Here is a 16,616-nt window from a genome sequence, read left to right on the forward strand (position 1 = left end):
CTAAACCTTTCCTATCCATGTACCTGTCCAAATGTATGTTAAATGCTGCAGTATAGTTTAAGACTAATCTTTCGGTAGGTTTTTTGATTGAAGATGTGCGGGTTCTCTAACTTGCATATGTTAAAAAAAAATCACTGTATAATTACACACTGGACCTAAACATTGAAGGTTTTGGTAGAAAGACACCCTCAGTTGTCACTGACAGGTCACTTGGTTGTACAAATTGCCTTAAAATCATGGAAAGTGGCATTTACAATTATTAGTTCAGATACAGATTTCCAGGAGCTAAGCCGCACTGAGGAAAGTGAAACGTGGTTTCAGACAGATTTTATCAGTCTGATATCTTAAAATCAGCATTTTCCAAGATTACGGCAAGACAAATAAATCACTGATGCCAATTCAACAAATTATGTACATTTTATAAACATTGCTAGCTAATAGCATAATCTATCCCATTGACCGGTTCACTTGTGCTGGTAATGTCAGCTATGTAGGGTCTTTAATCACAAAATAATTTTAAATCAATCAAAGATAAGGGTTTCAACAGTAATTTATAATCAGTAATCTGGGTACTGATGCAGTGATTAAATTAATGGACTAGCATCCAGAAGATTGGACAATTAATTCAGAACATATGTTTGAATCCCATCACAGCAGCTGCTGAATTTCAATTCAATCTTAAATTTTAATAAAGGTGTATCAGTAATGGTGACCATGAAACTACTGGATTGTTGTAAAACTCCTTCCAGCTCACTGATGTCTTTCAGTGAAGTAAAATTGCCATCCTTTCTCATCTGGCCAATAAATGACTCCAGATTCAAAGCAGCCTATTAACTGTTTCGGAAGGGACTGCAGAAGGTGGTTTACACTGAAGATAGACACAAATGATGGAATAACTCAGTGGGCAGGGCAACATATCTAGAGAAAAGGAATTAGTGACGTTTCTCAGTCAGGTTGAAGGTCAGTCTGAAGAGGTTTGACCAGAAACATCACCTATTCCTTTTCTCCAGAGACTCTTAATTATCTTCTGAATGGCCAATTAAGCTACAGAGTTCAAGGACAAATAGAAATGGACAACTAACACCAGCCTTGTCAACAATATTCATACATCTGTAAACAAATACAAATAATATTAATGTAGGCACAAAAGACTGCAGATGCTAGAATTTGGACCCAAAAAAGGGAGAACTCCTGAGGTACTCTGGATAGATGAATTGTTTTGACCAGAACATCGACTGTCCATTTTCCTTCACAGATGCTGTATGGCCTGTTCCTCCAGCAACTCTATTTTTTTTTTGCATTAAATTAGTTAGTGTGTTTCCTTTGAAATAACTGACGTTTCATCTATATTACTAAAAGGAAGATCTTGACCACTTCCTGTTTTTTCTGCATTATTTTTGAAAAATCGCTGCCACTTACGGCTGTGATTTTTGGCCATCTTACTCAGTCCCCCTCCGCTGCGCAGGACAAGAGGATTTTTCCCATCGATGAAAAATAAAAGAGTTATTAATGTTTTAAAATTTTTGACATTCTGTCTGCTGCCCCTGCTGGTGGGAGGGGGAGGGACTATAAAACCCGGAAGTGTTGTGCCTCACTCAGTCTCTGCAAGATGGAGGGAGCGAGAGGGTCACGTCTCTCTGATCGTTGGTGGTGGAAACTGCTTTGAAATGCTGCACTGCAAATGGTTGTTGCTGGTGGTAATTGCTTGGAAATGCTGCACTGCAAATGGTTGTTGGTGGTGGTAATTGCTTGGAAATGCTGCACTGCAAATGGTTGTTGGTGTTGGTAACTGCTTTGAAATGCTGCACTGCTGATGGTTACTGGTGGTGGTAACTGCTTTGAAATGCTGCACTGAAAATGGTTGTCGGTGGTGGTAACTGCTTTGAAATGCTGCACTGCAGATGGTCGTTGGTGGTGGTAACTGCTTTGAAATGCTGCACTGCAGATGGTCGTTGGTGGTGGTAACTGCTTTGAAATGCTGCACTGCAAATGGTTGTTGGTGGTGGTAACTGCTTTGAAATGCTGCACTGCAAATGGTTGTTGGTGGTGGTAACTGCCCAACTTCCTGTTTGCACTGTATATTGATTTTAGATAAAACACTACCACTTACTGCTGTGATTTTTGGCTGTCTTACTCAGTCCCCCTTCGCTCATCAGGTGCAGAGGATTCTTCCCATCATTGAAAAATGAAAGTGTTATTATGTTTTTAAAAATGTTGAGAATCTCTCTTCTATGAATCATTCCATGAAGGCCATGCCCCTTCCAGTGGGAGGGGGGGGGGAGGAATTATAAAACCTGGAAGTGTGCGTGTGTCTCAGTCTCTGGAAGATGGGGAAGGGAGAGGTCACAACTTTGTTTGAGTTGTGAATCAACTGAACACACTGAATGTCTACTGAACTGTGAGTGTGGTGTTAAGTGGTGTTTTGTGTGGTTTTATGCTGGTTTCACCCTGCTTGAAATGGTATGAAACTGCATTTGAATGTGGTGGCCTTGCACCCTGCATGAAATGGTATGAAACTGCATTTGAATTTGGTGGCCTTGCACGCTGCATGAAATGGTATGAAACTGCATTTGAATGTGGTGGCCTTGCACCCTGCATGAAATGGTATGAAGCTGCACTTGAATTTGGTGGCCTTGCACTCTGCTGGAAATGGCATTAAACAGCACTAGCATTTGGTGGCCTTGCACCATGATGAAGTGGCATGAAACTGCACGTGAGTTTGGTGGCTCTGCACCCTGCTTGAAGTGGTAGGAAACTGCACTTGAGTTTGATGGCCCTCCACCCTGCTTGAAGTGGTAGGAAACTGCACTTGAATTCAGTGGCTTTGCACCCTGCTTGAAATGGAATTTCAAGGAATAGCCGTGAGTCAACTGCTCGTCCACCAGTCGTGAGTGAGCTGCCAGTACATCAGGCTTGAGTGACTGAGCTGTTACCCCAATAATCCATTTGGCCCACAATGTCCATACTAGCCCTCAGGAAACCTGTCCCTTCAGCCCACAATACCCATAATATATCTTGACCAATGAGATGGAAGACAAATTTAGTAGATGTTCATTCCCAGATGATTGTTTGATGATGAGTTTGATGAAAGGGTAAAGCAATTAGTTGTGGTGTTGATGTTCAATCATGTCAACGTATAAATACTTGCATTCATGCATTCCACAAAATTCACAAAATATATTTTTAGTTTTTTACATTTTGAATATTATCCCCAAATCTAAACATATAAAAAAGTATCCAAAAATGCAGCAAATTAAGTTCAAATATTGAACCCTTTATTCTGTCCTCTTTTCACCAGGTGAAACTAGGTGGCGGGTGGCGCATCAATGGCAGCCTCGCCGACAGTCTGTCTTTTCTTTTCGTCTCTTTTTTGTTATTTTTAGTGTGTTTAAAAAGTATGTATTAATGTTCTCTGGTTTGCTTTGTGTGGGGGGTGGGCGGGGCGTCGGGGAAACATTTTTTTCAATCTCTTACCTTGCCGGAGATGTGATTGTTTGCCGGGTCATATCTCTGGTTGCTCTGCGACCTAACGTCGTGGAGCTGGAGGCTTTGCTCGGGAATGACTTTGAGCCCCACCGCGGGCTTACCATCAGAGCCGATTCCTTGTCTGGGATTATGATTAGGATTATGATTTTTTATCCCTTTATTTTTGTTTGTTATACTTATTCTGAAGATCCATCCGTCTATGTGAAATCTGTATGCCAAGTGGCGGTGGTGTCTACACCATTACGAAAGTTTTGAGAAATCAATTCTAATAACTAAGGATTTGCAATCTATAAATCATGAATAATATCTCTGGGGAAATAATTAAAAGATCCATGTGGCATTTCTCTGCCCACTATTCTAATATTGACATTAACCAGTCTTCTAATCAGCATTAATTCATTTTAAATAAAACTAATTAATCCCTTACTTAAAATAAAGAACGGAGGAATGTCATAAAAGCTTGTTAAGCTCTGATCAATTAATACTGTTGACAACAATTTTGAATCCCATAACCTTTAAAAGGCTGCTGTAAAAAAAAATGATTTCTGGCTGTTTTCTTTCAGTCAAAAAATCATTGAACCCCATGCCTATTTATCAAAATAGAATAAAATTCCCTAATGTATATCAATTTTTGCCTCAAATGTCACTAAGGGAATATTACTTAAAAGGCATTGTGGCTATGATATCTGTCAGTTTAAATCTCCCTGTGCTGCAATCATGTTTCCAGGAATGTTTTCAAGATTCAACATTATGTAGCATCTTCTTTGCTTTTCACCAGTTCACTAATCATTCTGAACATATAATGCTTGACTGTGAAGGTAATGACTGCTGGAATGTTATAGTATCTAGGAGATACATTAAAAACAGTTGAGCACGATCAAGTATTATAGTAAAGCTTTATGCATATGAATTAATTTGTAATTGCTAATTAGTGTAGTAGCAAGGCTAAATTTCTAAGTATTAATTTATTACACTGCCATTGACGACAAAGCTCTACCATTACAGAATTTATTGAAGCTGAGTTGCTACAGCAACAATAATGGTGTAAAGTGGTGAAAAAAATGGAGCAGCTTCATCTGACAGGAGACTTCACGGAGAATGGTTCTATTGTAGAATCATGGCTTACCTGCCAGCATAAAACTATGAAGAAGGGTCTCAACCCAAAACATCACCCTTCTCTCCAGAGATGCTGCCTGTCCTGCCGAGTTACTCCAGCTTTTTGTGTCTATCTTCAGCATAGGACTATCTCTATGGGGAATAAGAGGCTGAATTGTAGGAAGAAGTGTCACACTCCCTTCCAAGTCAACGGTTTTGGTGAGGTTGAAGAAGGCCGTACAGTATCTAGCGGTCGGTGCTGCTTCTTGCATTTTTCTTAGAGATTAGCTCTTTAGACACGAGGAGGGAGAGGTTTTTGACGAAATGCAATGAATATCCTTCCCTTCTCAAAAACAGATGTTAGGACTCCAGATTTGTGATTGAAGCACTTCACCCCTGAACTTCAATGGTACTTTATTGTCACATGTACTGAGGTACATTTAAATTTCTTTTTTGCATATAGTTCAGTAATAGTATTACTATACATAAGTACAAACTTAGTTAAGTGTATAGGAATAGTATACTGAGACAGTATGCAAGAGTCACCTTGTTTTAGCCCCATTTTCATGATTTTGGTCTAAATTGTTATACAGTAAATGTAGAGTTGTTAGAAATGTAGAGAAGGACTGTTGTCTTGGAGGCACTGCAGTGTCGGCCTGGCCAAGAGTAGTTAATGTTGTCCTCCACCTCTGCTCCACTGCTCCCTGCCTCTACAGGCCATGTCCAATCCATGCACTCGGCATGTTAGAGCAACGGGTGGTTCAGTCGAACTCCAGCGGCCAACTCCACTGATGCTTCGATCCAGACACATCGACCTGTGAGCTGTCTTTCCTTGCCTCACACGGCCACCATTCAGTCTTTGTGCCCAGAGGCTACGGGTCGCAGCTGACCTCGTAACACTCAGGCCTTTTATGAAGGGACAGAAGACCCCAATCCTCTTACTAGCACCTTTGTTTTGCTGCCACCACCGCCATTGTCAATTTGCATTAAGCCCCTGTCTTGTATCCGGATTGACAGTATGGCTAAGAACCTTTAACCCTTCAGCAGGCATTAGACTGGTTAGTTCTCAGCTTAGTTGCATATAAAAACATCATAAACTACATATAAAATCTTAGTATATCACACAAAAGCATCATAAATTAGATATTTAAAAAAAACACAATACATGATTTAAAATCCAGAATAAAAAAGAAAAATCAGTGTCCTACAATGAGACAGCAATACCAGTGTCTCCACAACTGGGATTCGTAGCATGTAGTGCTAAACCTTATGTTTGACAAGGCCACGACAGTTACATTTTTACAGTTATTTATCCTGCAAATGAATTTATACATATGTTTTCTTAGGCTAGCTTCTAAAGTACTGACTCCTGCAGCCACAAACATGTTACTAGCTCTAGGTTCGGCAGACAGTCAATAGTTGAACTTTTGCATGCTGAGATGATTAGGTCTAAGCTATCATTGAAGTTTGCATTGAAACATAGGCGAGTATGTCACTGAAAGTAAGCATGCAGGTACAGCAGACAGTGAAAAAAGTCAATGGCATATTGGCCTTCATTGCGAGAGGATTTGAGTTTAGGAGCAAGGAAGTCCTACTGCAGTTGTACAGGGCGCTGGTGAGACCGCACCTGGAATATTGTGTGCAATTTTAGTCTCCTAATTTGAGGAAGGACATTATTGCTATTGAGGGAGAGCAGCCTAGGTTCTCCAGGTTAATTCCCAGGATGGCGGGACTGACATATGATGAAAGAATGGGTCGACTGGGCTTGTGTTCACTTGAATTTAGGATAAGAGGGAATCTTATAGAAACATATAAAATTCTTAGAGGATTGGACAGGGTAGATGCAGGAAAATTGTTCTTGATGTTGGGGGGGAGTCCAGAACCAGAGGTCACAGTTTAAGAATAAGGGGTAGGCCATTTGGGACTGAGATGAGGAAAAACGTTTTCACCCAGAGAGTTGCGAATCTGTGGAATTCTCTGCCACAGAAGACAGTGGAGGCCAACTCCGCCTGCCATCAAAAGCTCATCATATGTTAGCCCACTCAGTATACTGCAGTAATAAAGATTTGTTTCTAATTTTTACAGGTATCTTTACATCAAGCCATGACTAACCGATTAAAGCAGTGTTTTACCATTGCAAGTATTTTTAGCATGTAACCCAAGTTATAATGAAGAGCAGAGAAACTGTTGAAACTTCAGGTGATTGTAAGGCCATTGTGGGATACCAACTGTCTAAAATTGACCAGTGGGAGAACTAAATCTTTGTTATTCTTTAACACAATGTAATTAAGAAGATGCAGTCCTTCACCAACATTCCACTGAGAAGATAAAGTAACTGAAAAAAATACCTGGTGTTACTTTAAACTGTGTAGGAAATAACTGGTTTAAATCAAAGGTAGACATAAAATGCTGAAGTAACTCAGTGGGACAGGCAGCAACTCTGGAAAGAAGGAAGGGGTGATGTTTCGGGTCGAGATCCTTCTTCAGATTGATTAATTCTTTATGACTAATGAATGGAGAAACATGCATTGGTTAATATTTTTCAGGGGTTTCACAAAGACAGGAGCTCACAGGAAACACAGCTGGAAATTGTAGGGTAGCATATATTTTGGTGACATTCAAATAAGATAATTTATTTGCTTGTGGGATTATTTAGGGTCTTTTAGGATGAATTGTGTTAAGTTTAGCAAGCAATTCTTGAAATAAATAAACACATTTAGTCTGAAGTCAATGGAAGTGATACCATAATTGGATATTCCAAAGCATCTCGTGGAGGATAAAGAAGAAACACAACAGTAAAACACAAAGTGCTGGTATAATTCAATAGGTTAGGCAGTATCTCTAGCCTTTGCCCACCCATTTGCCAATCAAATTCGCCTCATCTGTATCCACCTATCCCTTGTGTAGGAAGGAACTGTAAATGGCAGTTTACACTGAAGATAGACATAACATTTTGGAGTAAATCAGCAGGTCAGGCAGCATCTCTGGAGAAAATGAATACTTGATGTTTTGGGACAGAAGAAGGGTCTCAAAACATCTATTCTTTTTCTCCAGAGATGTTGACCCATGATGGGCCAAATGGTCTAATTCTGCTTCTATCACTTATGACATAACCTTATGACCTGTAATGGAAGATAAATTTCTTCATGAAAGATATACACAACGCCCTATCTCCATCTCCCCCTGAAGCTCAAAAACCAATCAAATTTGCTTAACCTTACCCGCTGCCTCAAGGATATAAAGTGCTGGATGGCCCAGAAATTCCTCCAACTAAATGAGAGTAAGTCTGAGGTCATCCATCTCGGCCCCTCGGACTCAATCAAAGCAGCCTTGGAAGCCTTACCCCACTACTCAAACCTCACGTCAAAAACCTCGGCGTGATATTTGACTCAGCACTGAAATTTGACAAACAAGTCAATGCCTTGGTAAAAGCTTGCTTCTTTCAGCTTCGGACGTTAGCTTAAAAAAAACAATTCCTCCACTTTGATGACCTCGAAAAGATCATCCACACATTTATCTCCTCCCGCCTAGATTACTGCAACTCTCTTTACACTGGCATCAGTCAATCTTCCCTGTCCCGCCTGCAACTGGTCCAAAACGCCACAGCGAGACTCCTGACGGGCACCCAAAAAAGGGACCACATCACCCCGCTCCTGGCCTCTCTTCACTGGCTCCCTGTGCGATTCCGTTAACATTTCAAGACCCTCCTCTATGTCTACAAAGCCCTCAATGAGCTTGCCCCCTCCCACATTAAAAGTGTTCTCACCCACCACTCCACCTCCAGGTCCCTCAGATCGTCCGACTTAGGGCTGTTGAATATCCCGCGGTCTAGGCATAAGCTTAGGGGCGACCGCGCCTTTGCGGTTGCAGCTCCTAGACTGTGGAACAGCATCACCCTTCCCATTAGAACTGCCCCCTCCTTCGACTCCTTTAAGTCAAGACTAAAAACGTATCTATACTCCCAAGCCTTTCCTGACGTCCACTGAGCGAGGGCTATGTGTATATATGTATGTAGTTTGTTTGTTTATACTATTCTTATGACAAATGTAAAGCACTTTGGCCAACGAGAGTTGTTTTTTAAATGTGCTATATAAATAAATGTGACTTGACTTGACTTGAGATTAAGAATTATAGCAAGTTAACCAATTTAAATTTTAAATGCACTCATGATGGGAAAATAAAATGATAATAAACGGCAAAAGCTGTACTTGGCCCGATGACTGCTACCAATTAAATCTGAATCCTTTGATTTTTCCAAACAGTGTGCAGAAGTGTGCTTTCTTTTGATGATACCATGCCCTGCAAATAGGAGAGAAACACTTGCAGTGTCAGGTGTTTTAGAAGATCTGGCTAACAAATTATTCCACATTGTATTTTAGTATCAATACAATGTTGTTGGTCATCCTAATGCCATTTGTGAAAGTCACATAAAGAACAAGTAGCTTGAGGCTCACGGAACAATAATGTCAGATTTCAATGTACAACTTGATACGAATGCTGCCATTGTTTGTTTATGCTTGGTATTCCCTGTGGACATGTTGCAGGTTCTTGCATTCTTTGCTGCCGTCACATAAAAGGGGCATGCTTCAATAGCATCAACACTCTTCTGAATGCAAGAGAATGTGATCCTGGACGAATTGATTGAAAAATGGGCTGAGTTAGTGAGAGAGTTTCAAATCTTTTTGAGGGACCTGGGTAGATTTGTGATGAAAATCGCATGGAGGAAATATATATTTGCACATGGGATCCAGGGCTTCATTCAGATGCAAGAAGCTGCCAAAGAGGTATCGGTAAGGACAGGAGTGCAGTGTGCCATTGTCTGCATTTCAGGGATCGTGCAACAGAGGAACATATCCATTTCCATGTCCATGTCCATGTCCATGTCCACGCTGCCTTCCCCCGTGGGCTTCTCTTCATAGGTTGACTTCAGGAGGGCGGGAAAACAACACCATACACCTCTGCACATCGATGGGGCTGATGTGGAAAGGGTCAGCAGCGTGAAGTTCCTAGGACTCCACCTGTCAGATGACCTGATGTCCACAACCAACACCACAGCACTGGTCAAGAGAGCCCAGCAGCAACTACACCCTCTCCGAAGACTACGTAAAGCAGGTCTCCCCACTACACATCTACGAACTTTTTTATAGGGGGACAGTCGAGAGCACATTAACCAACGGCATCACTTCCTGGTTCGGGAGCTGCAAGGCGTACGAACGGCACCAACTTGACAGGATTGTGAAGACCGCCAGCAGGATTATTGGTGCTCTACTCCCTTTCCTGCTGGACATATACAGGAAGAGATGTATCAACAGAGCCATCTCCATCATCAAAGACCCCTACCACCCATCGCATCACATATTCTCCATCCTGCCATCTGGGAAGAGGTACAGGAGCATTAGCTGCAAAACCAACAGGATGCTCCTCAACTTCTTCCCGCAGGCTATAAGACTGATAAACGGACTTAGCCCCCTGCCAAAGTATCGCGCACCAACCACCAACCTGGACACACTGCAGCAGCTGTCGATCGGAACGCCTGTTGATGTTTAGTTATAGAGTAGAGTGTTTAATTTAATTTGTTTATGATATATGTATTTTTATTTCTATTTACTTGTTATTTGTACTGCACACTGAATGGACACTGGTTGAGCAACGTTTTTTTGTTTCCTCTGGGTATGTGAGTACTCAGGAAATGACAATAAAGATATACTACTACTACTGCTACTACTGCTAGATATGGAGTTTGGGTGGAAAAGCAGCAATGAGCAACAAACGGTGAGATGTTACAGAAGTCAGTAGCAACAGATTGGAATTGCAAGGTTCAGAGCACGGGATCGACCAAAGACTTGATCTCTATGGGCAAAGGAGTCAAGGCACACATGTGAACTTATATTTGAAGTCAATAGACAATAGACCACAGGTGCAGGAGTAGGCCATTTGGCCCTTCGAGCCAGCACCACCATTCAATCTGATCATGGCTGATCATCCGCAATCAGTACCCCGTTCCTGACTTCTCCCCATATCCCCTGACCGCTATTTTTTAAGAGCCCTATCTAGCTCTCTCTTGAAAGCATCCAGAGAACCTGCCTCCACCGCCCTCTGAGGCAGAGAATTCCACAGACTCACCACTCTCTGTGAGAAAAAGTGTTTCCTCGTCTCCATTCTAAATGGCTTACTCCTTATTCTTAAACTGTGGCCCCTGGTTTGGACTCCCCCAACATCGGGAACATGTTTCCTGCCTCTAACGTGTCCAAGCCCTTAACAATCTTATATGTTTCAATGAGATCCCCTCTCATCTTTCTAAACTCCAGAGTGTACAAGCCCAGATGCTCCATTCTCTCAGTATATGACAGTCCCGCCATCCCGTGAATTAACCTTGTAAACCTACACTGCACTCCCTCAATAGCAAGAATGTCCTTCCTCAAATTAGGGGACCGAAAGTCACATGGGGTTTCACGTCTCCATGAGCATACAAAATATGCAGCTTGAATATTGGCCTTTTGAACAACACATCCTGGGGAAAAAAACTGGGCTAATAAGAGCTGATTTTTCTGCGAGTAAATGACAAATTAAATTGTTCAGATCGGTGAATTTGATGATTTCATTGCAGGTGAACATTGCCATTCTTGACCACAATTAGCATCATTTGGAGAATGATTGATACCGGTTGAAAAGTGCTGGAGTAAAATTTAAGAAAAAAAATAAAAATATGCTCAATTAAAGAAATTTACATTAAGTTACTCTACTCCAGTTTAACCAATTTTAGGACTCATGAGGATGACTGTCTAACCCCAAACAATCTAATTGAATACAAAAGATATATAATTATACTTGAACAGTATCATATCATATATATTATATAAATACTTTCTGTCCATTGCAAAACTGGATTAGGTACAGTACCTACAACCACATGTATAAAATGCATAAGGAATAAAAACAAGATTTTTCCCACTGCCTTAGCTGAAGAGATAAAAAGTAATCAAGAACAGTGCTTGATCTTCGGTACATCCAGCATGGCCCGAAACTAACTGGGGATGAAGAACAAATGTTGTAATTAACTTGAGATACTGAGACAGGAAGGCAGGAAATATCCAGGATCACTTCTCTCCAATGTAAGACAAGCCAATTTGAAAAGCATTCAAAGATACAATCAGACTCAAGTGGGGAAATATGGTCCTGTACCTTAACAATAATCTCAAATTTTGTGCATAGATATTAGGCTAAAATTGCAGAAGATGGTGGGTCTGACTTCCAGCAGAGAATCATTCATGTAAGAAGAGGAAGAGGCTCAATGAGAACATGGGAATGTAGGAATACATGAGGGCAGGGTGAGACATGGGATGTGTGTGGCCACATCCCTCTCCAACCCCTCCATGAACATCCTTAATGAAGCTAGACCCATAGCACAAGTGACCTTATATTACTGTGAAGCACAGACTCATAACTCTATGGAGATTGCCGATTATATCAGTGCTCCGATTAGCTGCAGTAAGACTAATGTGTAATCACTTTGACTTAATGAGAAAAGATCTGAAAGCGCTGAAACAAATTGGACACACTTGATGCATTTGGCACAAATTGCTCATGAAGGCTATTTTGAGTATGTTTGATACTTTCGTTGCCGATACTTTCTGCTCATTGCAAAACCGGATCAGGTAGTTCCAAGCCCAGTTCGGTTTAACACAGCAGGCATTTTTGGAATTTAATTTGCATGCACAAGATGTCATCAATGTGTGAAATAGTTATCTTTGCCTTAGATGGATTAATTGAAACAATGATGTTTGACCTGCAACCTTCAATTTTAGTTCTTGGCAGAACAAAAAGCAAACCACGCAGAAAGTTGCCAAGGAGACATAAGATACAAAATCTCAATGGACACATTAATGTTTTTCTGTTTGCAGGTGATTGGCTTTATTTTCAATTCTCTGCTTGTGGTGGAAATCAGATGTCTCACAGTGATTAATGCAGCTAATCAGAGTTCTGATATAAACGGCAATCTCCCTAGAATTATGAGTCAGTGACTAACAGTGATGTAAAGTCACTTGTGTTTTATATTTGAGGATGATCATGGAAGGTTCTTGAGAGAGATGTGGCCACACTCAACTAAAACACACCACACCCCTGTCCTAATTCTTTCCAGTTGTGTATGAAGGAACTGCAAACCTTAAACATCACCTATTTCTTTGGTACAGAGAGACTGCCTGACCCGCTAAGTTACTCCAGCTTTTTGAGTCTATTTTATTTTCCAGCTGTTCTAACTACCATGTGCAGAGTGTAGAAAGAAACTGCAGATGCTGATTTAAACCGAAGGTAGACACAAAATGCTGGGGTAACTCAACGGGACAGGCAGCATCTCTGGAGAGCAGGAATGAGTGGCATTTCGGGTCGAGACTCGCCCCGAAAACATCACCCAAGCCTTCTATCCAGAGATGTTGCCTGCCCCGCTGAGTTACTCCAGCATTTTGTGTCTATCTGCCATGGACAGAGACTCTTTCAGGCTCTGTGTCACTTTTCAGGCTTTCTAGCAACAATGCCCAAACCAGCCTCCACCAAATGACTCCATCAATACTTAATGCCATCTCAGGAGAGCAAACAACATAATGAAGAACCACTTACTCCCCTACCATTTCAACATCTCCGCTCTCCTAGCTAGCAAAAGATACATAAGCTTGAAAGCAGTTACCGCTAGATTCAGGAACACCTTCTCACCCTCTGTTATCAGACGACTAAATGGGCCTCTCATTAGCTAAGGTTATTGTTCCGTCTCCAATACTACCTTATTTCAGGCCTTTTTTTTTGTATCTACACTTGCTCTGCAGCTGTAACAATGCTAAAATAATGTGATACTATAACACTATATTCTGCACTCTGGTCTGGTTATTATTTTCTTTGCATTACCTGTCCCTGTGCGTGAACTAATTATACTAATGTGAGGTGATTTGACTGGATAGCAAGCAAACAACGTTTTTAACAGTCTTGATTACAGTTTTTGATTTTGATTACTCCAATCATTCTGGGCGCATGTTCGTAAGTTATAGGAGCAGAATTAGGCCATTCGGCCCGTCATGTCTACTCCACCATTCAATCTATATTTCCCTCTCAATCCCATTCTCCTGCTTTCTCCCCTGACACCCTTATGGGCTTGTCCCACTTAGGCGAATTTTCAAGTGACTGCCGGAGACTGTCTAGTTGCCAGCAGTCGCCTCAAAAACCGGCAACTGGAACGGCGACTGTCAGAGTGGAAAACACACACACACACATCGCTTCCTTCACCAGCCTGTTATGCAGGTGGGAGACAGGGCAAGCGGAGGGGGGGGGGAGGATCGCTGTCTGAGTGAAATTCACACGGTGCAAAGCCAAGGTAATACAGACACACACATGAACAGGAAGATTGGCGCTGTAATTAAGATGGTGAAAGCACAGTGTACGGTAAATCCTTTAATAGAGGGGAGGAGAGCGGGGAGAAGGGGGGAAAAGGGGTGGAGATAACTTTTAAGAAACCAGAGATACATGGCTGTGAAGCTCAGCAAACATTTAACATTACCGGTCGGTTATCCTTGTTTCTGAAAACTACTGCTTACATTTTTTCTTCCCAATGAGCCACTGAAATTCACTGGTCAGCACCGGCTGCAACCTATGAGGACCTTCCACCTCCTGGCAACCCACCAGGACCTCCTGGCGACCCACCTACAGCACGAGAATTCTCACTACTCTCCATGGCGGCTTCATTCTGGTCACCGTTCATTTTTCAACATGTTGAAAAATTTGCGGTGACCATAATGAGGCCGCGACTAGTTCCCAGAATGCGGGAACTCCTCACGACCATGAAGGCGACTCCCAGGCAACCACCCATGAACATGTGGCATCGATGTGGCGACTGCATAGTCACCTGTAGGCACGTAAAAAGTTGTCTAAGTGGGACAGGCCCATTACTAATCAAGAATCTGTTAATCTGTGCCTTGAAAATATCCAATGACTTGGCTTCTACAGCCGTCTGTGGCAATGTATTCCGCAGATTCACCATCCTCTGACTAAAGAAATTCCTCCTCACCTCCTTTCTAAAGGTATGTCCTTTTATTCTCAGTCTATGTCTTCTTGTCCTACATTCTCCCAATAGTGGATATACCCTCACCATATCCAGGCTATCCAGACATTTCACAACTAAAAGCTGTGGGTAATAATCGGGCAACATGTAGTCTCCACATGTCCACAAGGGGACTTTCTGCGTGACACAAAATAAGCCCCAAGTACAAGTAAAATTCATATGGGTCATGACTGACTGACAAAAACCTTATAAAACAACAATAATACAATTAGTAGTTATTTAGTAGGAAATATAGCAACAATAACAATAATACTGTACAATAAACAACAAAATGCAATACAATAAACTAAGATTACCGTACATATATCTTAGTACAAATGATAATTATAAACCAATACCAATACTTAAACCAATGATGTAACAGCTGCACTCTCTGGTGACCATTCCATTGGGAATCGCGCAGGTTGCATTACACTGTAGTAAAAAGGAGGAAAAGACTCAAAACTATTTTTTTTAAACAGATTTCCCCAAATATGTCTTTGTTTTAGGGAATTACTGAATGAGTGCTGCATGCAACACCCATTTTAACTCAACTAATAAGAATTAAATCCAATTCCTTGATTCATTTTTAAAAAGCATCATTTTAATTATCTTAAAAGGTAGCGGAGACATGTTACTCACCACATCAGTTTGAATTAGATTTATCTTCAAGATCTGAAGGAGAAGGGAGTGTACATTAACTAAATTCTCCATCTATTGAATAAGAAAGATTGGAAATAATTTAATTCTGGTTGATTATTGATCGGTAATTGAAACAAAGAGGTTTTAGTAACAATACCAGATTAGCAACAGTGGCTGCAGTATATTATAGCCAGGAAGACGTTCTGACAGCCCAATGTGGTTCATTAATAAGATTACATTTAACATATGGATCATTAATTGAATTCTAGACAGGCAGGTTGATCAAATGCAAATTATGAAGAGACTTGTTCCAGGGATGGAAATGCCTTGCCATGACAAGCAGTGAAAAGGCTACTGCAAAATTAATATTACAGAGCATAAGGATTTGACATTTTGCTGGAGTTATTTTGCATAGCTATGTCCAACTGGATCCTGGTCCGAAGATGTAAAATTACGCATTGGGAAAGCTGCTGGGACTGTTCAAAAACTCTAAAAGATATGAAGCGCCAAAGACATCTGAAGCAGCACTAAGATCGAGCTCTATAAAGTACTTGTGCTCTCAATACTGCTGTATGGAGTGGAAACATGGACACTAAAGAAGGAAAATGAAAACAGATTTTCAACATTTGAAATTATGTGCCTTCACAAAATAATGGGAGTGTCATGTCTCGACAGGATCCGGAACACCTTCATACGTGCAACCTTTGGCATCGAATTAACCATTCTGGAAAGAATTACAACAAAAAGACTACATTACTTCGGCCATATCCAGCCAATGCCACCATCACGCTTTTCCAAACTAGCATTTGAGGCGCGAGTCATGAAAACCTCCCAAGAGGAAGACCACCAAAAAGATGGAGTGCAGACTGCAGCAAAAAGAACATCAACTCTCTGGTCAGAGCTTGCTGGCTAGCTAAGGACAGAAGACAGTGGCAGAACATCATGAAGCAGATGGCACCACTCAACCACTCAAATGTGGTGGGGGAGGGGGGGGGTGTTCAGTGGAGGGCCAATGGAGGTCCAGTGGAGGGCCCAGTGGATGCCCTGGTCCTGTCTCTCTCTCCCTCATCACTCACCCCTCTCCCCCGCCGCCCTCTGCGGCAATGGCGGTCCCGTCTACCCGACCCCCAGGTCCGTCTCTTCCGCTGCCGCCGTTGCGGTAACACACCCTAACGGCCTTCTTGGAGATCTTCTCCACCAGCTCATCGAAACCCGTGGTGCCCACCGTGACGAACAACAAATCCATCTGCCCCCACCCCACGGACCGGTGGCGGCAGCGAGGAGGCAGGCAGGTAGGCGGGTGGGCAGA

This window comes from Leucoraja erinacea, chromosome 7 (assembly GCF_028641065.1).
Source record: "Leucoraja erinacea ecotype New England chromosome 7, Leri_hhj_1, whole genome shotgun sequence".
NCBI lineage: Eukaryota > Metazoa > Chordata > Chondrichthyes > Rajiformes > Rajidae > Leucoraja > Leucoraja erinaceus.